The sequence below is a fragment of the Corvus cornix genome, chromosome 5 (genome assembly GCF_000738735.6).
Source record: "Corvus cornix cornix isolate S_Up_H32 chromosome 5, ASM73873v5, whole genome shotgun sequence".
NCBI lineage: Eukaryota > Metazoa > Chordata > Aves > Passeriformes > Corvidae > Corvus > Corvus cornix.
This window is the reverse complement of record NC_046335.1, coordinates 6,943,912-6,969,215: the sequence shown is the minus strand read 5'-3', so window position 1 is coordinate 6,969,215 and position 25,304 is coordinate 6,943,912. Positions and strand designations below refer to the sequence as shown.

Sequence of the window (25,304 nt, the reverse complement as noted above, 5' to 3'; positions counted from 1 at the left end):
AACTGACAGGTTTCTCCTAAGAGGGGAAGATGTGCCGTAGCCTCCCTCAGCTCCAGGTATTGGCCAACATCTTGCTGCATCATGTAGGGAAACCATGCTGCCACAGGGCAGTGATACCACAGCTGCCTCCTGCGTGTTCCACCAGGCGTGCACCATCCAGGAGCCACCCATGCAGCTGGGAAAGACACTGGCACATGCTTTGACCCAGCAAGGGTCTCAGAAAAACTGCAGCTAAAGCCCTACCTAAGGTCTCATCACCATTTTTCAGATCATATGATCACTAACCTGTCTGTCTGAAATGAAGGTATAACCTAGAAATGTTAATTTTGAATAGAATCACAGAATGGTTTGGGTTGGAAGGGACCTTAAATAGTTCCAACTCCCCTGCCAAGGGCAAGGACATCTTGCACTAGACCAGGTTGCTCACAGATAAAGAGTGTACCATCACTTATATGCAGAAGATACAGAAGCCACACACAGTTCTAAATATATCTTTTATATTTATTCTTCTCTGGAAGAAGGTTTCCATCCCCTGAAATTTCTAAGAGGTTATATTTAAATGTTTTTGCTGCGTACCAGAACGGATGTCTAATGAAAAGCTTAAAGAGAAGCTGCAGGCCACAACAGCCTCATCCAATGGTAAAAGGACTCACCTGACACATGGAAAACAAACCTAGGCCACAATGCTACTTAGGCATTAATATCACATGTGCCAGTTTAAGTGAGGAGACTGAGTATTAGCTGTGAACCTGCACTGCAAGTGTCTGTCTCAATAAGGCAGTGCATGGCCATCCCACAGAACTGATCTAGTCCCTGGTCTATTGGTTACTCCAGAAGAGGTAAATTTCTCATCATAATTGTGCTGCAAATTTTCATCCTTTTAAAAACAGAACCATATATTGCAGTGGTAAAAAAATTGTATCATTCTTATCCAGCATTGATATGTTTTCATGAAAAACTTCCAAATTGGCCCTAATATGTCAAATTTCTCCTCTTAGCAATGATGAAATATTACACCTCTGCTTTTCTTCCACTGTTTAATCATCCATTATTTTTCCATCGATTCTTAGCAGCTATGACCAAGTCAGGATTTCATCCTAAATTTTCCTTGCTAAAATTTCCATGCTAACATTTTAATAGTTGGCAGGTACAGATAGTTTTATAGGTAAAACAGTCATTAATTGAGGTTAATTCTATCCAAGGAAATAAGTCAAAGATAGGAAAGGAAATTTTAAAAAAAGAAGTGAACATAATATATTGGAAATTCTGGAGTAGCTTCCTTCAGAAGCAAAATTTCACCAATTTTTTGGCTGTACTAAGTCATGTCTCCTGGTTGTTTTGCTAACTCTTTAGAAAAACAGGGTTGACATTGAAATCAATAATCATATTCATCTGCAGGTGCCAAAGCACTTCTCAAAATCAGCCAGGAAAATAGTCTTCTCAGAAATGACCCAACGAAGGCATTGAGATGAAGGACCAGGAATTACAGCCCAGATCTCCAGTCACCCAGCCCAGTCCCTTGTGTGTCAAACTCCCCCAGCTCTGACAAATGAGTTGGGCATCTTAAGCTGCAATTTCAAAGTGATTTACTGAGCAAAGTGAAACCACGCTGTCACACAGACACCACTGCTGCGAGCTGCTCTGATTGCAGTCACCTTCTGCCACTGCTCTTCAGAGCACAGTGCTCCCACTGCTCAGCCTTCCTCTGGGGGCTTCTCAGGGTGGCAAACTGAGGTCATTTGTCAGGATAGAGGAACCACTCGTCCTTGTTCTTGTTCTTCCTCTTCCTCTTCTCCTCCACTGTGAGTTAAAATCCTGGAGGATTTTAACTTACTACAATGATCTCCAGTGATGCCCGCCCTGTTAGAAAACATCATGTTAATCTGCTTGACACAATGAAGAAAAGAAAAACAGGAGAGAGGGGTACAGGTTTGCAATGTTTCTTAGGTAAATCAGCAAAGAACCTTGCCTCCCTTAGCAGAGGATGTCTGCTCTGCCCCAGGGGAAAACAAATAACCATGCTTGTACCCTCAGCACATTGAAAACCCGTGGTGTTCCTGTCTGGAGTGAGCATGCACACAGCATGGATTGCAGACATCCCAGTGAAGCTCCCTGAGAGTTTGGTTCCTTTGCATACCAATTACATGACTCTCTGTACATAATGTATAAAGCCAAGATGCTCGGGATGCACCCAATGATCCCAGAGCATGCACAAAACAATTACAGGAGCATTTGCAGCAAATTTCACGCTCTCAAGAAATACCAGACTCACTGGTCATGTGCTGTAGGCATGTCTAAAGATTTTGCATGTGCAGTGCTCTAGCATTCATGAAGGCAATTCTTAACTTCTCATTTCCAGGCAAAAGAAGACTTAAGTCTTAAAGGGAGCTTTCCATACACTTCAACAGAGCAAAACTGATTTACTGATAACTCAGTAGTCCTGAGTTACTGCATTTAAAAGTACTGCAGTGATATTGCTGTTAACCACAGCTGGATGGGAAATGGAATTCCTCTCCTATGGCATACCCAGGCTTGAAAGATTTTGTGTTTAGCATGAATCAGGAAAAAAGGTCCTATTTCTATTACCATCAAAATTGCATATTTGAAGTGCAATGTAGTAACAAAATGACTTTTTTGGAATAAAGTATATCACTAATGTCTGATCAGAACATTATTAAAAACTAAAAGTCAAGAAGACTGAAGAAGTCAGAATGAATCATGAGTAAGGAAATAAATTTGTTTTGATTTTCAGAAGTTTTGATTAATTTCTGCTCAAGCTTATGTTAATACATATTTCCTTTCCACAGAAAACTTATGATTTTTAACAAAGCACTACAACTGGTGGTAGGTGCTTTGCCATCAAATAACCAAGAGAACTATCTCTGCAAGCTTCAGGCTCTCTCAGCCCTCTCAGAACCCACACTCCTGTTCCTCCTGTGAAGACCAAATCCTCAGTCCAGTGGCCTCTCTCCTAGTGAGAAAAATTTAGGTTTTATCCTTCCTCACAGCACTACCAAATCCATGCACAGACCAGGGAAGATTTGAAAGCACTGTTTTTTTAAAGGTATGCAGACAGATGAGGCTAGAAACAGGGTGAGCTCAGATGGATTTTGTCTTGCTCAACTCTGACCAGTTTGGCTTAGTCTTGGCTAGTCTAACCTGAGATCACCACCCAGTTTCCCTCAATAATCAATGGAAAGAGACTGATGGGATGAGTCACTCTGTGGGGGATCCTATCACACACATCTGTCTCAAGAGGCAGCAATTCACCCTCTGGCTGAGCTTCTTTATTCCACAGTGGCTGTTGAGGCAGCCAAAGGCAAGGTCTGACTGGACAGTGTTTGGGCAGCTGCAGATAGACAAGATGATCCCCACCCTGAATGACAGCATTATTATCATGGAAAATATCACTACCAAGTACCAACTCATGGCATCTCACCTCCACATGTCTGCTTGCTGCTTAAAAAAACAAAATCTGGCTTTTCACTCCTGTGTAACATTTGTCATCCCTGGCACGAGCTGAATCAACTCCCAATAAATCTGATCTCTACCAAGCCTGTTCTTGAAAAGATGCCCTCACTGGGGCTGCTGGGTATCCTTGGAACTGAATCCACACTTCCCCTCTTTCAAGGGAAAATTTCCCAGTTTATGAAGTACAAAGTATAATTTGGGCCCCGATGTGCTGTATTGATCTGCTGAAGCCCTGCTGCATGGCAAGTCTCACAGCTGATGGAGCTGTATGTGGCAGGTCAGAGGAGCTTATTGGCATCTAGAAATGTCTCCAAGGGCAATGGAAATGAAAGACTGTGAAATTTCTAACCTACAGAGATGAAACTATGAGGCTGACGATGAGAAGAAATCTATAGAGCAGACTTCCCAGAGGGACCTCAGGCTGTGGTGGGAACTGTCTGGAGTCCAAGAGCCACCAAGGGACTGGAACTCTTCAGCTTAGAGCTCCAAGGGGAAAAGGTGTGGGCTGAAGGGCAAAGAAATGGTATTTTACAGGGACACCTAGGCCCTGGAGGTAAAATTTTATTCTATGCACTCTGCCCTACAAATACACTACTGGGGGAACCAAAAAAGGAAAGGAGCATTTGGGTGTATGTGCAAGGGAGGGACACGCTCTGGGCTGACACTCAGTCACACTCTCCATTTATCTTTGTGACTTTCATACCTCAAAGAAGCTCCGATCTTTGTGCAATGATGTTTTTCTCCTAAGGCAGCGAACAAGAGCACAAAATTAATAGCAGCAGTCGTCCTTTCAGTTCTCTGAACAGAGCATTGAATATGACTCATGGGGCTATGCCAAGCTGGCATGCCACCAGGGCAATAAAGTTGTTGCTGGTAGATCCTCATTAACAGCATGCGGAGACCCACCGTCCGAGAGAAAGACGGGACTTCTGTGTTGCCTCAGAAGAAGAAAATGCAAAATATTGTACGGCTGAGTTAATTAAATCTGACAGAGAACAAAGCTGGTTGTGGTGAGCAGGCGAGGCTCCCCTGCTATGCTATCTAGACTGAGCTCTCTGCATGGGGCTCTCAAAAGTGGTCAGCGCTGATCTAACCCAGTTCCCACTGAAGGCAATAAAAAAACCCTTCCGGACATCACTGGAAGAGCAACAAGCAGAGTTACTGGGGGCACAAAGCCAGGACAACGCTGAGACAATGCAGTTGAAAACCAGGAAGGGGTGCCTGATGTATCTCCAAGAAGAAATATAAAACATGCCCAAGAACAACAAAGGGCCTTTGTTAAAGAAGCAGCAATTTTCCCAGTGGAAGCCTGAGAGATGCTCTCGTCACCCACTTGAGCCCAAGATGGTCACACAAAGCCAAATGACCATCCATCATGGAAGTGGCCATTAAGCAGAGGGTGACACACACATCCCAGCAGCCACTCAGTTCTCCTGGAGATGGCACAGCTCACCCTCATGGAAACGCAAGCACATTTTCCCTGCTAACCTACAGATCCCCACAGGTCTGGCTTGGTCCTGCCAGATGCACAGGAAAGCTGTTCTCCACATCAGCTCAACAACTCCTGCTGTGTCCCTCACCTTCCTGATAACATCAAGTGGTCCACACCTTGAGGGCATCCCCAGCTGCCATCACCCCAGAAATATCAATGCAGAGCAGTCCATGAGAGCAACACCTCTCAGCTCTTTAGCTCTATTTACCATCCCTGGACTTCTATGATTTTTTGATCAAGAAAACCATGTAGCTCCATACCTGGCACCCATCAACAATCCTGCTGATACTTCACACATATACAGGGGAAAAGAAGCCTGACTCTGCATGCACAGCATGGCCCTTTGCCAAAGAAAACTCCCAAAACAACTCCAGTGATTTTGGTTCCTTATGGATTCTGGTAGAGCACAGCATTCTGTCTTCAGAGTACCAGAGAAGAGAAACCTAAAGTGACCCCAGGTTCTTAAACCTGAATATGAAACCCAGATTCACCTTTTAACATTATACAGCTCATGTGGTATCTGAGAGCTAAGGTCCTAGTTTAGCAGAGAAACCTATGTAGAAGCCAGGAACAGAAAAGAGCCCTAATAATTAGAAAACAACGATGGCCAGGGGTTTTCATCCTTCTTTCTCCCAGTGCTTTCTTCCCTGAGGTGAGGTACTAAGCCAAAAGACCTGAGTGAAGTAAAGTTTCCTAAAATAAGTATTGAACTAGGAGGCACCTCCAATGTCTAGGGCGCAGTTGCTAATTAGGAAAATACAGAAAAGGGTCAGGAAAACATCCTGGAGCAACAAGCTTCAGGATAGGACTTGTAAGAAATTTGAAAGAGTGAGCAAAAAGCATCATGGCTTCTAGTACCACAGCAATATTTATGATAGAATTGACATAGCAATATTGATTTCTCAGAGCTGTGAAGGGGACGGGGTGAGTTCATGCATAAAAGAAAGAGGAGGCCAGCACAGCCCTGTTTGCCCCATCGATGCAGCTTTGGGAACACTGTGTTTTTCCCATCGTGACAAATGCCCATAAGGAAACTGGCACTACAGAAAGGTTGCACAATCCTCATAACTTAAAAGGAGAAAGCCAGACACACCTATTCCTTCCTTAGCATTGGAGGCACAAAAGGACTAATGCTAACATATACAAATAACAGGTCTGGAGGAACTCTCAAATTCCAGTCTGGAACAGTGTCAAGATAGGATTTTAATGCTGCATTTTACAAATCATGTAAGTGTTTAAGCTGATCTCCAACTAAGCATCCCTTTTTAAAATTTCAGGGAAAACACTTCCATGAAACATCAGTAGTTTCATATGAACACATAGACATTTGGCAGATCTGGCAGAGAAAGCACTTTAACAACATTGTATAAGATTGCATTAAAATGTTGCTACGGTGAATTGGAATGAAAAGCAACAGCTTCAACACCAACATGAACCCGTAGCTGGGTTATAAGGAAATACAGTAAAACTGGGGGTGATACACCATCAAGAGTGTCTCAGTTTTTTAATCTAAACATTTTTCATGTTAAAAAACAAACTCATCAAAAGTAACCTTCCCCACAGTTTCCACTTCATGCAAACCCAAGTGTGCTCAAAAAATTCCTAACCATCTTATAATTAAGAATGTTAACCAGTTCTGTCCTTTAGCTCTTGTACTTGGCTGTTCATATAATGGTCTGGGAGGATCCAGATAACATTTAAGACTGGAATGAGTCAGCCTGGAAAAGATTATGTTTATATAATTGCAGCATAGTATGGGAAGTGCCCTATATTATAACAGGCTCAGCATTAGCCTAACTCTGAAGGCAGCTGTAGTCAGCCACCCTGCTATGAGTAACTCAGTGAGCCCTCTCTTCATACAGCACCTGCCTTACATCATGAAGGCTTTAAAAACACAGCTCTTTTCCAGCCTTTGTGTTTCCACAGCCTGGACACCAACATCCTGACCCAATCCAGCCTCCAACCCCCACTGTGATGGAAATATTCAAGAACACAGTTTCACTCTCATGCTGGTGGTTTTTCACCACTAGATCTCTTGCTTGTCTCAGTCATTCCCATTCACCAGGCAATATGAGTGGCTGAGGAGGCAGCAGAACTAACTGGCTGCTCTATCCAGCTGCATCCAGCTCTTGAATCCAAGTTATTGCAATAAGTTCCTCCAACTGATTCTCCTAAACACAGACATTAGGGCCACCCAGTAAGTAAGGAAATGCTGTCATGACCCTCCCTGTCCAACAAGAGAGAAGGCTGACTCTGCTAATCAGGATTTGGGAGCAAGAATTTGGCAGAGAAGGCTGCTCACACAGTGGCTGGTGAAGAACTGATGTGTCAGGATGCTGCAGAAACACATTCTTAATTCTGTGTCCAGCACCCTGTGGTATGGGACACACTGAAATGGAAGCCCTGTTGGGACAGTGATTTCAGCTCCCCTTTGACTCCATCATTTCATGGGTTACCTTCTCCTCTGGATTACAAAGAAACCCAGGTTCCCCCACCCCAGCCAGGAGCAAGGCTGCCTGGAGCTGTGTCACAGGAGGGCAGGTGCACGTTTGTGACTCCTCTGGGGGACTGGCAGCAGTTTCACACCAACTGACTGCAAGTTTTCATGAAACTGCTCTGAGAGGATCCCAAGGGACTGGAGTGCTGTGGGGACTGCTCCTTTGTATTGCCAGGGAAAGGAAACACTGTGTGAGGATATGCATGGCTGAAGAAAGAGTCCCTAACACTAGGACAGTGCATGATCTCTCTGTCATTACATTTTCCTTCCATTAACCTTTTTTTTGTGGTGCTTAATTGCTGGCCAGGGTTAAACCACACTATCCTCATCACCTGTTAAAAATCCCCTTTTTCTTGCCCTCATCATTCCCTTAGTTTCTCTCCCTTTTCAAGCACCCTCTCATCATCTCCTGCCTTCTTCAGGTTCTTTTTAAATCTCACTACCAGTTTGTCTCCCATTTCAGCCCATGGCTGGGACCATTGCTGCTGAAGCCTGATTGGTCTCCACCACTCTGAAATAGCCATGCACCACCTTCCCCACTCAGAGGGGGGATCCTGCACTTCTAATGCCCAAACACAGCCTCTTCTTACCTCTACTCCCTGCGCTTGCTGCTGTTCAGGTACATGGTCTCCCTCCCTTGCTACACTTGTCTTTATACTATCTCAGGCTTGGCATAAGAGAAAATTTATGCAGGCATAAATGGCAACCGGCAGGCACCCAATGATTTGCTTTCAAGATTGAGTTAAGTGGAAGTGGCAGGGGTAAGATTCAGGGCTCCACTGATTTTTGCCCTGCTCACTTTCACGTTGAGCCCATTAAAGTTTTCCACTCCATGTATTCAGCAACACTTCTGCATACCAGGGCTAGAGCTTTCCAGTCTGGTATCCAGAGCTCTGTTGCAATTGACTGTGGCCAAATCAGTTGTCAGCAGCTCACCAGAAACTCTTTTGGAATTGGTTATGAGATGAGCTAGAGCTGCAGGAAGATCAGGACACTTCTCTGTCTCATGGTCCCATAGGTCTTTGTGACTCCTTGGCTCACAGGACATTTATTGTCCTGGGCATTCACTTGTGTCAGAGACCTTGCAACAGAGACCTTGACCCTGGGCTACAGAGGCCCCTGACATAGCTAGAGTCCCCAGAAGGGATGGGCTTGCTTTGCACTGGGCGTGTGGTGCTGCTGTGCTGTGCCTTGTGCGAGGATGAGGATACACCTTGGCAACGTAGACCCTGGACACCCCTAACTTCACCAACACATCTTCTCTAAAATATCACAGTCATTTTTAAAACAAAAAGGCAATAGTGTTTTCAGGGAAGGGGCTCTGGACAGTAGGGATGCAGAAAGAGTGAATATTCCTGAGAACTAAGTGTGGATTTTAGGCACCTAAACCAACATGCTGCTGGCACCACCATGAAGGGATCCCTCTGGAGCTGGGTTCAGGTGCCTCTGGAGCAGCTGGGCAGTGCTGGTGGGGCCACAGGGGCTGGGGCTTGGGCCCAGACAGTCTTTCTTGCCCCACACAACGTATAAGCTACATGCCCACAGCCCGTCATGCTGCTGTCTTTGATCCTGCATGGCTTATGAGCCCTTCCTGAAGCCAGCCTAGAAGCCCTGGGGGTAGGAATCCCCAGGGCTGGCTTTGTCACCAGCGGCCTGGAGCTGTGGGTCTGCCTCTCCCAGAGTCACCATTTACTGCTCTTCAAAAAGGCGCACGAAGCGCTTTTGGGACCGCCTCTAAACAGGATCGGCTGACACCTCAAGCCTGTATTTTAAACCAATTCAGATCAAACACTAAGGAAATTCCAAGCCAAAGAGCTTTCTATTTCCTCTGCTTCCCCTGTAATCCACCCGACTGTCTGCCGGTTCCTGGGAGTGCTGCTGGCCTAAAAGCTACCAGCCTCTTCTCACAGGCAGGAGAGTTGGTTTTATCTGCCCTTCCTTGATGGGCTCGAGCTCTAAAGCTTCCTACCCAACCCTTCCTTAATAAATTAGAACAATTACTCCAGGCTTCTCAAGGATAATTGCTAATAAAATTCTGCAGATTTCCCCCAAAAGACATGAAAGGGTTGGAAGAAGAACCAGAAACTAAAGGAGAAAGAAAATGCAGGACAGAAATAATAGCCCTTGTTCCATTCATGTCTCATCCACCGCTGGTGAGTTTTTGTTCTTAGAGTCACATATTTCAGAGATGAATCTTCCCAAGCTGTCTCCAGTGGGGAAATGCCTCATGCTCACTGCTTTGGAAAACTAGTTGGTTGTTTTTGAAGTTAGTTTACAAGATCTTCCTGAATCTAGAAAAAAATCGTGAAAGCCTCAGGCTTGGATTTACAAAGAATCAGCAGGGCATCAACAAAAGACAAAGTCACAAGAAGTGAAAGATGTCCAGATACATCCTGACGCTCTTTAACAGGAACCTCTTCCAATACTTTATTTTCCAAAGACAGTTTGATGCACAGAAGCAATGAATTCTGAAGCCTAGATGGTCTTAGGTCTTCCCTTGAGGACTGTGGACACTGATACTTCTACAAGTATCAGTGGTTTAGGTTCAGGACAGCTGAGGAGCTATTCAGACCATCAGGTCTGGCTCATTATGGACAAAATTAGACCCAAAAGATGAGTTAATCCTCTCAAATAGGCAGCCCACGTGGCAGGAACCCCCAAACACACTGACGAGGAGCAGGAATAACCAGCTTTGTTTTCTGTGTTGTTAGGCTATCACACTGGGCCTGCAAGAAGAGCTGCTGGAGGACTGCACAGCATTGGATGTGCCTGTCATAGGGGAGCATGAGGCTGATAAAGGACTAGGCAGGTCACCAAGCCCTGTCTCCAAGTAATCTGTCTGTTGGTTTAACTGGGAGCAAATTACAGGCATCACTAACGAGAAACTTGAAATGGTACTGGCATGTCTTGCCTCCAGTCTGTCTCTCCTTGTGGCACATTGCCAGCACTACACAGGGAAGCAAAAGAGCCTCTGAAATTAAATTATATCTTGGAGGAAGGAGGAGGAGTTTTCTTCCTGAGCAGGCCACTAGCAACAGCCGTGAGCATGGGATTTATGTAGGATAGATACAGGAAAACAAACAACTACACAATCTTCTTTCACATTTGCCCAAATACGTCAGCATATCACAAACCCAAGGATTCTTATCACAAGTGTAATTTTATGTCATTCTGATTCTATTCTGTAGTCACGAAATCCCTTTCACAGGCTCTCAGAACTCCACCTTCAGAAACACTGTCGTTTTCTTGCCTGGCCCCACTATTTCCTAGTGGAAGACCATTCCAGAATTTTACTCCACAGGAGGGGAAAGACAGTCCTTGATACATTTGATTTGAAATATAGCACATATAATTTTCTAATTAGACTGTGTAGATAACAAGAAATGGGAGGTCTTGAATAGGGAAAGAAGATGTAATACCAGAAAGCTCTTCACAGCATGACTAACATCCCCCTGCTTCTCCAATTCAGCTAAGACACTTAAACACTTAAGGTTGAACTTCAACATTACATAGGACCTAAAATTGCCTTTTGTGATTTTATTTTCCTTACTTGTAGTTATACTTCAGTAGATCAATATCCTGAATTCCTGCTTCTGCATGGTAAGTGTCTGTTCTTTAATCTTCTCTTAACACTCCATTCAGATAATCCTGACTGAAAGCAAGCACTTCCCTTCAGGGATGGTAATGAATCTAAATAAAGCCCTATTGTAGAAAAGGACAGTCAGTATTTGTTTCCCACCAATAGGCAGGACTCACTTTGGGAGCACTGCATGGCACAAGGCAGTGAAAAGTCTCATCTGGCAGGGTTTGTCCAGTAGCTTATAGCTGATCCCAGAGGTCCCTTGATCCAGGAAACATAACCCTATATTGCAATAGGTCCAGACTCCCCTTTGTTTCAGTCTGTTGCTGCATTTGCCACACCAGCCAATGATACAGTGAAGTGTCGTGACCCATGGCGTGGCCTCCTTGTCCTGTACCAGCCAAGAGCGAGGGAATCATTTTGTGAACTGCAGCCCAGAGCACCTCGGCTGAGTCTATGACTTTTGTGTACTGAACTATGCTGATGGTTTTCATTACTTATAAATTGTTCTTTGAGCAATGAAAGAAACACCTGTAAATCTATGGATGCAGAACAAATCAATTCCTTAGAGACAACAATCCTCCAACACTATTCTTCCATCCAGATAAATTTGCCCATCTTTATACCAAGGCTTTATGAACTGTGAAGCAAGTAATCATTAGATGTTTTAAGAAAATGGGGAATCAATTCCAGAAACTATTACAGACTCCAGAAAATCACAGAAGTTTGTTACAATCAGGGCATGTAATTCTGCAGTGCTTTCTCCCAAGGCACATAACCCTCTAACACAGCAGCTCCTGATCTGTTCCCCTGCCATCCTCACTTCCACTCTGCAAGGCAGCAAATGTGGTCACACACCCTCACTTGGGAACTGCTTTCCTAGCACTTATTCCTCATGCTGTAACATGTTTCTAGCACCTAAGAGTCACCAGAACCTGCTTTGCAAAGTATTTAGAAATAAAGTCTTAAAGCAATGTCACCCACGGCACAAATTAACACCCAGCAGACTCGGTTGTAACTATTTGCTGCTCTGTTTTGCAGGCAGAAATGGCTGGATGCTAATGTTAGTCCTGGGAAAGGGCATTATGAGATGGTCATTTGGTCCAAGGGACTCACAGAGATTTAACATCAGTGGTAGTAGAAATTATTTATCCAAACTGCAGTATAGTCTTGCAGACCCAAATTATTTGGTGGCCCCATTGCAGCAGGGACTCCCTTTCAAGATGATGGCACATGGACAACAGAACTCACCACACAGGGAAGGGCTGGGGCAAAGCAGGGTTCAAACCTCACCAGAAAATCTGCCTCTCCACAGCCAGAGGAGCCTATGTCCTGGAGGTCATGGAGGACAGGGAGATGGGGGACATAAATGGTGACACCAGGGGGTCTTCGTAGTATCCCATATATCCCAATATAGCAAGCAGCTCCTGCTCATAAGCAGAATCCCACTGATTCTGACCCAAAAGACTGATCTATGATTTCAAATTTGCTGAGGCAAGCTCTGTGTACTTACACCCCTAATGTACTCACAAAATCAAGGATCTGCATTCCTTTTCCAGGTAATTCCAGGGCAGGTAATTTCTCAGGTGAAAAGGTAGGTAGAAGAGCAGGGCCATAAGGAACTCATCTAGTTTCTCACTCCTAAGTAGAAGGTGGAATGGTCACTGTGAAGTTTCCAGATTTGCAGACAGAGACACCACCAGACCATTATGTGAAAGAACAAAGTCTCTGCTCAAGGGCTGCATTATACCAAATATTAGCAGAATGGCTGAGACCTATTTGTAGCAAGCACTCCACCCCACACTAAGACTTTGAAGGTTTTTAGAGAATTATTGACAGTCCAATAAAAATGCTGAAGAGTGGATTGAACTGGGTATTACCAGGCCTATTTCCAAGAAACGTACTTTCTGCACTTCACCTTCCTTTAGGTAACAGAATAGAAAGCTTTCAAGCAGGTGATAGAATTATTTCTTTGCATGTGTTCAGGACAACATGAATTCAGTGTTGTTTCCCACTGAACTGCACAGCTGAGAGATTTTAAACCTCTAATATTTCCTATTCTGCTTCTCAATCAGAAGAGAGGTCCCTCCACATCCAGCTACACACACACAATTCTCAAAACGAACTCTACATGACATACCTCCTACCAGCTACAGAAGGTAATGTGATGTGAGTCATTCGCTTCTTTCAAAAGCAGAGCAGCATCTGAAAGCATACAGAGGAGAAAAACAGTATTTCCTCAAAAAATTGCTAGTGTCAGCAGAAACAGTTTCTAACTTGTAGAGGCAATGCCTTGCTGATGTGAAATACCAGCAATTACTCACATTTTACATCATCCAACGTCACGTATTCACATTGTACCCACTTGGACAGCCTATGCAATTTTCTTCCTTTGTCAGCCAGCCTTCTCTCAGGGAGCCTGGCACTGCAATCCTCTTGGAAGATGCTGGTGGTTGGCCAATATATAACATTCAAGGGGACAGTGCTAATTCCAGTCTGAGAATATTGTCTGCCTGGTACATGCTCTCTTCATTGCATACAGTTTCAAAGGGACAGGCAGTGAAATGTGCTTGGCAGGTATCCTGAACTAACTTTCAACTGTTAGAACTACAAACCAGGCTGGGGATGTTGAGAGAAACAGGATATTTCACCTCTAAGGTTGTGTCTGAAGTTGCTCTTTTAGTTGCTAATATAATAAATTGCGACTGTATTATTTAGATCAAAGAGGTTTTAAGTAATGGATGAAAGTCAGCTATACCATGTTGTGAATTTATAAAATTAATAATAATAATAATAATAATAAATCTTTGAAGTGCCTTACACAGATGAATTAATTACTTCACAATACTCTTTGGAGTAGATGAGAATTATTACCTCGTTGTGAGCGATCTGGAAACAGCAACAAAGATGCTGAATGACTTTACGAAAGTCAGACCAAGTTAGTGCCTGAGCTAGCATTCAACACCAGGCATGTCTGGCTCTGTTTTTGTGTTCAGACCACTCATCCACCCTGTTGAAATGACAGCTGGCTTCCTGCTTCATGTGCTTTGTTCAGACATGATCCGCACACAATGGGTGAAAATATTCCCACCCAAATGATCTTGTTTCTTTTTGAGCTAGGCTAGTCGAATTGAAATACCTCTTTAATGTCTTAACACGCATGTCCTGAAAAAGAGCATTTTTTCCTTCCTTGAGGTTTTCATCAGCTGCTGGATTGGAGCTGAAATACAGGGTATGAGCATGCAGCAGTATAATTTTAAATTACTAGCAGCAGTACAAAGAGGTCAACATCCCAGAACATGAAGATATATCTATTTTGGCCTCTAGCTGACACTAAGAAAGTATTTGGGTTGTGGTGAGGCCAAGGTGAGATGTTGCTTTCAAGAATACAGAAGCAAAGAACAAAGGGGCTTGTGGGGGTCCTCTTGCTCTGCTTCCTGCCCCATACGCCCTGTGACACATAAACCCTTCCAGCAGTGTCTCAAGTGGCTTTAGGAAGATTTCAGATGCAAACTGCTCCGTTCCAGAGCTCTTCTTTGGGATCACTGAGGGAAGATCAGGCAGAGGTCACCACAGAGCTCGCACGTCTCCCTGGAGAGTGGCCAGGCAGAGTCAGCAGCATTCCCAAGCCCAGTGGAGCAGCTGAAGCTGCTGAGACACAGACCATGAAAGGTGTCTGCTGTAGCTGTGTGACCAGGAGAGAGGTGAGCAGCCTGGCTCCAGCCGGACAAAAGCTTGGAAAATGCCCAGCAGGGCAGGAGGCAGCAGCGGGCAGGGTGTGAGAGACCCACTGCTGCCACGCTCCACCTGCACCCTGCCCCTGACAAAAGAGCAGGGGGGGATAGTTTGGGTGTTTTTTGGTTTTGCAGGGGTTTTTCCCCTGATGGTTTAAAAGGCCTGATAAATGCCCTAATCCACACCTGCCACAGACATTCAAAGCAGAGTTAGGTGCACTTTGTCCTCTGCAGAGTTGTGGTTTCCCTAAAGGTCTGCAGTCCTCCAGTGCCCAGCACTGCAGAGTCATACACAACACCAGGGAACATCACTCTGTGGCCCTCCACCTGTGGACACCTGGGGTGGCACTTGGCCCTCGCATCCAGCAATCCAGCACTGCTGCCCCAGGGTGGGGGGCACATTTTTGACACACAACACACAATTTTAGCTGTCCCTCTGTAGTTCAGCTTGAGATCAGTAAGGGGTAAATGTGTATTTCTTCTTTATTCTATTAGCATGATGTAAGAATTTGTCCTGCAGTTGATGCTTGGGAAAAAAAAAAAAATACTGGACTGATTTTACTTGGAACTGCTGCATTTATCAAGGCCTAAAGCTGCATAATTTGAAACCAAACAGCATTATTTTACCTTGCAGATTCAAGGGTGTTAGTATCAGCTTTCCAGTACCACACACCTCAAGTCGGTTTTATCATCTGCAAGAAAACAGTGTATAGAATGCATGTCATAAATCTATGCTCAATTTCTCAGCCCAACAAAGTATTTATAATGCAAATTCTGTGCATATTGGGCACTTTCCATCATTCTTCAGCCTGCTTTTCCCCCAGATGTTGTTTGTGTGTGTGTTATTTCAACAGAAGTTCTCAAAGGTTGCCAGTGTAAGAAAGAAAAATGTGTATTTGTCATTTTTTGCCTTTCAGGGAAGTTCGCTAAAGAACATCAGTTCTTTATTTGCCAGTGAATCAGTAAAGGCTGAGAAATCAAATGGAAGTGGGCATGAAACAACACATTGCTTTTGAGTTTTTAATAATATTTATGTAATTGTAGAATCTAAGTATCAGGAGAAAGGAAACCTTTGCTTAAAGATGGAATATATTATGCATGTTCCTGATATGCTAAGAACTTTAAATAAACACCAGATAGGCCGTTCAGGGAACACTGGACAAAACTACTAGTAACAGCATTTTACAGCATCTATACATTTTTTAAAATTCCAAACAAAAATATCCCCCGGAAATAAATGAGGTCTGTTATTCCCTTCTTAATTAACAAGAGACTTGCAAACCCTTAACTATTATTTGCAGGTCACCTTTAAAACAAAATGACTCTTATTGCTGAAATCCCTTTGCCTACAAATTTAAACCGAGTGAAACTTTAAGCTTTCCTGTGACTTTTTGCCAGGTACTATTCAGCCAGGCAGCCACAAGGCTCTCACAAATTCTTACGCAATCTAATTTGGTAGTAGAGGCTGGATATGGGACAACAGAATAATTTCAAGTCAGCAGCCCACAGCCCATGCCGTGGTTAGACCACAGAGATGAATATGAGGAAATCATGGCTCTAATCCTTTGACAAAATGTGGTTATTTCAGCTTGCCTGTTCTAGTCTTCAGTTCCAGCTTTCTCATGGTGTTTTACCACTCTTGGATGAAAAGGCCCACACAAATGCTGTACCTTTATGTTATGCACAAGGGATTATGAGCCATGAAAGAAAAATAGGAAAGGTGGTAATCCAGCTTAGCAAGACCTACCAGCGCACCACAGGAAGGAGAAAATTCCACCCCTGTGTCTTCAAAATACATCTCAGCTGTTTCTCACTAATGCAAATGGCTGAGTGACTGTCCCCAACCACTGTGCTGGGGCAGCAGGACAGGTCCCTGCCCACCCATGGGGCCTCCTGTGGCCCCTGGGATCTGCTACAGAGGCAAACATCAACAGCAGCAACAGGATGGAGCTGGGAAAGTTGAGGAGGCTCACAGAAAGGGAGTGAAGGGGATAAGGTGACACTGCTTATGGCTTAAAGTGACCATCTGCTGTCCCCTAGAACTGCAGATCCCAGCACGTACCCTCCACTGCAGCCTGCTCTGGGCCCTGGGACTCATGGCCAATGTGCTCTGCTCCTCCCCAGCTCTGCTAAGCATATTCCCTGGGTATCATTTTAGTCCAAACAAGGAAATAATTTTTTTCCATGCGACAACATCTCCACAGCCACTCATTTATGCTTATTGCGGCACTGACAGTCAGGAGCTGCAGAGATTTTCCTGGTTTTCCCAGGACTGGCAGCAGTGAGGGCAGCTGGTTCTGTTTCTTCTGTTATGGGCAGCGACAGCACTCTGAATGTTAAACACTCTTTAGCTTTGGGCTTTACAAGATTTCAAAGTATATCTACCAGGGCACAAGTACGTGGCATGACCTAGGTCCTTACACGAGCAGTCAGCTCAAGATTTGGAAGCTGCACCTGGAAATAACTCCCATATACTAAAGCAGGTCACTTTAGGGCATGAATTTGAGGTTTATAATCTTTGGGATATTATGAAGCATTTGGTTTTTCAAGCAGAGAATCTCTCACACATCATTCACAGCAGGGCAGTGTTGTGTATAGCTGGTATTGCTTGTATTGCACCCAAAATCGGTACAAGTCATGCTGACAAAAGCACTTTTTGCCAATAGAAGTCAAGTCTCCATCAAGGGTGAGTTTTCACATTACAGATAAGCCAGCCTAAGAGCCAGTTGTTAATGGAAGAAGCATTCTTGATCCCATCAAAATTTTCCCATCATTTACCTTTGTGTTGATTCTTTATCTTTGACCCCAGAGCAAGGCGGCTCCCTAAACTGTCAAAAGTAGTCATCCAGCAAAAATAAATGAGAAGCTTTCTGTTGGGTTAGCATTTTACATCAGTTCATGGTGGAGTCAGAGCCAGTGGAGATGTAGATAAATATAAGGGGACGAGGGAAGGACCACACCTTGCAACAGACTGGGTCAACTACAACGTAAGAAAATGTTGCTGCACTACTTTGTACTTTGAAAGGATGAAAATACCTGATCTAAGACTTTTAGACAGGTCAGGTCAGGTCAGTAAGACAGAAGGAACATTTCCTGTGCTCCCACCTCTTAAAAACTGCATCAGTAATTTTTGCAGTAGTTTCTGACTAGGGAAAATACTCCTGAAAGTAACACAGCTGTTCATGACCACGTGGAAGAACAAATGGACAACACAATGTGGGGAAAGAAAATTTCCATAAAGCAACCTGTCCCTAACTTCCCTTATTTCCAAAGCCTTCCAGACACTGCATCTTTTATCTTGTGAGTACTCTTTAGAGGTGTATCCATGCAAACACAATCAGTCCACGGAAGGTAAGCTAGGATTTCAAAACAGCCTGAAAATTCTGCTCTGGCTCTGCTCTCTCCAGCCATCTCTTTCCATTTTTTTATACAATTGCTGTGTGTATGTTGTGTTTCCAGTTGCTATTGCCGCCTGCCAAGTACATATCTATGACTTGGCAGCCAAGTTACATATTTAAGAGGATGAGAGAAGCAGGTTTGGGAACAACCTCAGATCTCATCCATGGCAGCCAGGCAGCACTGTAGAAATAGGCTCAGGGGAAAGGGGAATGTATGGAACCGATGGCTCAGTGGCTCATTTTTAGGGAGTGGGGCTGTCATCAGCCTCAGGAGACCACTGGCCCATCTTGACTCCAGTAAAAGTCATGCTAAAAGAATTGGCAAAAGCAAGGGATGTGTTGCAGATAGCCAGGGCTGCCTGTGTTAGTGTACACTACAGTGTGTAGTGCAGGAAGCAGGGGAGAAAAACCTTCCTCTAATGGAAATCTGCTTTAAACAGTCCAAGAAATGCGTAACACTAAGCTCTCTGAAAAAAAAAGCTCCTTGGCATTTCAGTGGAAGATACCGTAATAGATACATGGCATTTGGCTTTTGCTAATTTATCACCTTCTTTCTGTGGGAATTATATACATCTGAGGGATAAAAACTAAATAGATAATGTGAAGCACTCAAGATGTGATAGTAACAAGTTCCACAGGCAGCGTCCTAAATAATAATTCTTCTTCAGAGCTGGGGCTGAACAGCACACAGTAAATAAGGTGTATGTTGAACCAGGAACTACAACCTTCTTAGAGCTTACACTGCCCATTTTGTGCACTGACTGAGGTAGGTGCCCTACAGAAGAAAAAAAAAAATAAAAAAACCTGTTAGTGCATAATTAAAAACTGGGTTATGAGGCATAAGCACAAAGAAAGCAAGAAACAGGCTTGCTCCAATTGTCATAGTTCTGAACAACTGACCTTGAACCCTTAATAGGCTTCTTTTAGTGTTGTTTCTTGTGGTTTTTGTGCGTCCATGGGCATCCCAGTAGCTGGGAACACTCAACAATATGTATATGTACCCATTCTTTAGGTATATCTAATGTTTAATTTGGATATCACACCCAGAAAATAAACAAATGCATAAACTCAACAAAAATATCACTGACTCACCATCCAGTCATCCACCTCTTCTCTGCCTCTTGTTTCTTCTTGCTGTGTCAAGCCTCTGCCTCCCATACCCACCGTATTAATTTCCTCTGCTTTTCCCAGGGGCAGTTAAATGTCAGCCTTGGTTTCTCTGGGAATATTAGACTCCGTGTGTGCACTGCTGTTTGTATTGGACACACAAGCACCGATTTCAATTTCACAGTAGCTAATACTGCCCATGACTACACCATTTACCTGCCAAGTGCTCTGCCTGCTCATTAAAAACAGGATCATGCTGTATGAATGGAATAAATACTGTCCTTGGGCGAAGTACTGTGAACATTGGTGCAGGTTTTCACTTCAGTTTTGTGCAACATGGAAGCTCCTAATTCCCTTTTTTCAGCAATTTGAACAGTGCATTCCTTGGATAATCCAAAGCAGAGGGCAGTTTGGTAGCTGCACTGTAACTTCTGGAGAGATACCGAGTCCACCTCATGTCTAGCCCCAGCCGTGTCCCAGAACCGGAGCCCTGTGGCCTCACGGCCACATCCACAGCTCCAAACTGGCTGAAGGTGTTCATAAGCAAAAGCAGAATCAGCTTCTGAGTCCACACCGAAGCTCTGAGGGAACTCAGGAGGCAGCGACTGCCTGGCACTGCTTACAGGCAGTCTGATTTTGGAAAGCCAGAAAAACCAGCTGCACGTTCTTTTACTGAACGCCTCGTGCCATTGCTCCCTCTGCATGGTTTTATCAGATGAGATTATTGAACATAAGCAGTTGTCAGCCCTTTTCACACAGCCTTGCACCCCCAACAATCAACCTTTTGTCATTAAAGTGCCTCTGACAGAAAGGAAGAAGTATTAAAATGTACCTCACAGTCAAAAAGTTTTTTCAAAATTTTGTTTTGATTCTGTATTCTGAGGTGCTCAGAAATCTAGGAACCTTACAAAAAAACTTCATAGCCCAGTTTCTAGTTCTTCTCAGGATATAATAACCATCTCCCTGCTATAGAAATAGGGGAAAAAAGATGAAAACTTAATATAGAAGTGCTATAGACAAGATCTTCTCTATTCAATTCTGTGAGCTTTGAAGGAAATTTGAAGGAAATTATGGCAGAGAACTTTTTAGTTTTTAGTGTATTACAGAGACTTTTTAGATTATCAGTATTTTTAAACTAGTTATTTCCCACCTGTAGTGCTGGGGGTAGGACTAAGGACTAGCTACCATCAAATTTCTTTAACCAGGCTGTGTAGGAACATTTGCAAACACAAATGCGAATGAATGAGGTCTTCAGCAGGGAAATAAGGAGTCTTCCAATTGAGAAATAAACGTGGTTTTGAAAGAAATATGTTTACACTTTTAGATACAGCCTGGCAAAAAGAAATGCTGCTTTTATCCATGACATGTGATTGCTAGACTGTCAGTGCAACTGTGCAGCAGCTCTTACAGGGATTGACAGAGAATATTTCATGATGCTTAGCAGTGAATATAGAAAGGCAACCAAGACCTCCTAAATCCAATGAGGTGTCTATAGAATCCTGCCTGAAGTACATAGCATTGCCACTTCTGGAACTGGTTTTGTCTCCTTAATCCTATTCAAAATAGATTTTTACCTGCTGACCTGCAAAAGATTTGGAGCAGTGACATTTTTAACTGCTCCAGCAGGTAAGGTACAGGTGCTGCCAACTGCTACCTAAGCATGGGCAAGAACAAACTCACACTGCTTGGGCCAGGATGCAACAGAAATCTGTCAACTTTTGCAGAGGCCAACATACAAAAAACAATTCCTGAATGGTGGGAGAGAATATCTTCAGCAATGGAAAAGGAGTGAAAATTTCCTGTACTCTTGATTTTCTTTAAGACTACAAAAAAAGTGTTGGCTCTTAGAGGGGAATTTCTCCCCTCTCTGAAATTCCAGGCTGGTGCTGTTATTGGGATGACAAGGGGAACCAGCTTGTCTCTGTCTCCACCCTCTTGATGCAGGAGAGAGTAAAGGCAAACGGGTCATGCAAGGGTGGATCAGGGGGTTTTAATACTGCTGTTTCATATGTGGAAGTGAAATATGTTGTTGCATCTGGAAATGCTGGCCTGCTCAACTCTATAATCATCACGCTGCTGCATGCAAAATCTGCTCTAGAGGCAGGTCTGTGCTATAGGCTTCTGCCTGCATAAATATGTGGAAGAGAGCGGCGCAGAGATGTGATACCTGACCCACATAGGTGTGCTAGAGAAGCTTTACTAGCATAACTTGTTTTGCTGTGGGGTAGGGAGGGGTGATAACTTTCCTGTGATGAACAACTACAGAACGTAATTCTGCTGCTGTAAGAGCATCCACATGCTTTGCTGGTTTAACATCCCAGGATTCCTGTGTGCCAAGGTGCAGAGTACCTGACGTAGCAGAGATTAGACCACCGTGTGCTTTCGAAAGGGACACAGTAAGGGAAACTCATGCCAGGCACAGGGCCAAGGAGGAGAAATGAGGAACACCTTTGAGAAAAGTCCAGTTTGAAATGCTATTACCTTGCACTGCACTGCCAAGACTGAAAAAAAGGAGCTTTAAGTATGCATGCTGGGTGTAAGCCATGTTTTTTAATGTGATACCTTGCATTTAATGTGAGTGCCAAGACTGGAAATGTGAATTCCCTGAACATTTTTTTCCCTTTCTTCCTGTTCCTCATATTTATCTGCAGGAGTGGCTCACAATGGGGAAAACAAACTTTATGGTGCAGTCCCGACACCCTTCATCTCCTACCTTGGCTGCACCCTACAGAGCCCCAAACCTCCAAGAACCTAAATGACAGGCAGCTCCCAAGAGAAATGCTACCCAGCCTGCAGGGCTCCACGCAGCGCCTCCCGAGAGATAAAAAGGCAGGCTGCTGGGATGTATTCATGCCTGCCTTTAAGATGGTATCACAAGGGATGAGCAGGGCTGCAGCCTGTCTGCAAGTCCTGTGCGCACAACTTCAAACAGACGCTCCGGAGGCGGCGGGGCCGGGCTGACTCACCCGGCCGGCTGGGTGGACGCACCCTGTCCGAGCACGTCTCAGCTCCCCAGTGGGTTGCCCTCAGACAGCTCTCTTGTCCTCAGCTCCCTCCGAGGGCTCTCACACCGGCACTTTATTTTAGTGATGCTTTCGGCTTTGACTTTTTTTGTCTCTTCCCTCTCCCCTGCAAAGCGACGGTGGGGAATTGCAGGGCGACCTGCACCGCACGCAGGAGGCATGGCTTTGCTTTAGGGATTTAATCCGGGTGATTAAATTCTCCAGTATTAATGCCACGGGTGTTCCTCTGTTTGAAATAATGCCATCCAAACTCAATCAGAAAACATATGGAGCTATCAAAAGTTAATACAGGAGTTGCACAGGGCTAGGAAGTTACAAGCACTTTATGCTCTCCCGTATGGGCTTTGTCTTTCTTGCACAGCCTTGTTGCAGCATGGCAAAGTTCAGACACTCAGGGCCAGGATTTTGACAGGAGCAGCTGGCTTTCCTGTGAGTCAGGACAGTGCACAGGATGAGAGACGCTGAGTGCAAAAGCAATGAAACTGCAGATTTTAGACAAGATTACTTTCCTGGCTTTGCCAAATTCATTTGAAATGTGCAACTGCTCCCCGGAACGATATGTACACACCAAATGCACCTATTTGCAAATGAGGAGCAGCATTTGGGAAATTGACTTTATTTCTTTAAGAAACTGGGGAGGGGAGGGGGGAGGATAGAGACCTACTGGAATCAGTGGGAAGTTTCCACTAACAGGATCAGAGTTCACTCTACAGTTAGCACAACATACTGAAAACCAACTTGAATTTATTCCTTGTTTTATAAACTAGACTGAATGAATGCAAGGAATCTAGCTCTGAGCTCTTCAAGTTTAATGCCTCTTGCGTTCTGGGGGCTTGTTCACATATTTTAAAGGCTACTTTGTGCCTCGAGACTACAAATCTTTTCCCAAGCATGTAAGTCAGCACAAGTTTCCAATCCTTTACATACCCCACACACAACCTTAGGTGTGTCACACCTAAGAACATCTCTTTTGTAGGAAAAAAAGAATACAACTCTCCCAGTGTTAACCTGTTGTTGTCCTCAGCCACTTTCACCATCTGGATGGGGACTCCACAACTCTGGTCTCTTCTCCCTGCCTGCCTCACTGATGAAACAGGCACAGAGCAGCAGTGGCTGAGGTGAAGGAAAGGACAGACAACAGCACAGGCGTGTGACAAACTGTCTGCTGCGTGCATTTAGCTACATTAGCTCTGCAATACACTTAAATAACAAAAAATTGTGTTTAATAACTGGGAAGCGACGCTGAGGAATGCAAACCAAGGGCTGAAAAGTAAAGGAAACTACGTGGCAAGGGCAATTACCAGTTGGTTAATAGAAAAAATAGTTCAACCTGCATTTACAATGAAAATGGGTGCTACCTATGCCTTATTGTCATCCCATAGTAGTGGGATTTTGGTTTGAAAGAGTTTATCTGACAGTACTACAGTTTGCAGCAACAAGTTTTCACTTACAGATAATCTAGTGGCATTCATAAACATATTTACCTATTAGATTCTAGGGGAAAAATAAAGTTAAAAGTCACAGTATCTTCTCACTCCCACGAGTCCTCTATATGTTACAGCCTGGAAATCAAGAGGCTGTGTACCTTGACACAGCCAGGAAAATGCTATGTACCTGAACACCAAGAGCCTGATTGCAGTGTTTGGAGATCTCACTGAAGCCCTCAGCAGGTGCTGAAGTTGCTGCAATCGACTTCTCCAATCTCACTGCGATGGCACTGACATTTACCTGCCAATCACTCAATAGACCTAAAGTGGTTTTGAGTCATTTGCAACAACAGCTATCAAACAAGCTTTTTACACGCCTCACATTCCCCCCTGTGATGACTGTAACCCCTTTCTGTAGCCAGTGAAGAGAAATCCACAGTCAGTCAGTGCCCTGGAAAGCTATCTGAGAGAAATCCATGTAGTAAACCAGCGTTACATCCTTATTGTTGTCTTCCTTCTTGTCACAAAAAGCTTTTTATAGATTTTTTTTTTTTAAATATACAACACTTACAAGCTTAAGGAATCGAAGTCCTAAAAGTTGTTTGCAACGGGGAGAGCTGGCAGGGCAGCACCAACCACGGTTCCCAGGACACCAACACTCCCGACATCCAAACAAGCAACAAACCAAAACACGGCAGCCGATTCCCTTCAGCTGCCCACTGCTCTGCAGTTTTTTCCCTTAAAGGACAAGCCAATCCGAAATGTGCGTGCCATCAGGCTGCTGCAGGAGAGCTCATTAACTCGCAGCGCCTCGGACTCCCAACGCTGCCTGCTAGGATTTTTGCTTTCTTATACAAATGAAGAGCTCTGCAGACAGTTTGCAGCAAAGCCAGACAAGTTTAACTACTACAGATTTTGCCTATTTTATTAAGTTCAGCATAAAAGCTCCTCACTCAGTACTCCCAGCTCTGGGGGTGTCCTTGCCAACTCGACTTTTGATTAAGAGGAGAAAAACACACTCACTGTAAGTATTGAAAGCTCAGCGTGCACACAAGCAACCCAAGAATAACTCAGTACTTTGTACAGCTGTCCACAAACCGGTCTTTATTTTATCAAGCCCCACCACCTGCCAAGCAGGACTATTTCTGTTGTCCTCATTTCCCCGCTGTTCTCTCCCAGCCACACGCACACAAATGCATTCCCAAGCACGGAACTGCAGCCCCTGACACCAGCTGTGGGTAAGAGCAGGTCCTGCCCGAAAACACCAGCACGCAACTCCGGGGAAATTTTCCCTGCTGTCAAAATCCCGGGAGCCACACTCCCACTGCCCCTGCCACGGGGCTGGGGCGCTGCAGCACCAGGACACCCCTCCCCAGTGCCCATGCCAAACTGGGCTCCCCTCAGGAAGCCCCCATGCTCTCTCCCACTGCCACTCTAGGGGCATCAGCCACCCCTCCGGAGCCCAACACCCCCCTGCTCCACTGCTGTCACCACCCAGAGCCACAGACACCACCAGAAAGGTCTTCCTCACCTCCCCCCCCCCCCCCCCACCCCAACCCCACTACTGCCCCTTCA

General features: G+C 44.5%; 1 long non-coding RNA gene across 1 annotated transcript; it reads right to left on the bottom strand.

Moving 5' to 3' along the window:
* Nucleotides 1-483: 483 nt before the first annotated feature.
* LOC109143529 lies at nucleotides 484-25,195 on the bottom strand. Its single transcript, XR_002043772.3, has 5 exons — nucleotides 24,301-25,195; nucleotides 15,402-15,466; nucleotides 13,181-13,245; nucleotides 12,571-12,681; nucleotides 484-1,860 (listed from the first exon to the last, which is right to left on the bottom strand). It is a non-coding gene; the product is annotated as an uncharacterized LOC109143529 (long non-coding RNA).
* Nucleotides 25,196-25,304: the final 109 nt, after the last annotated feature.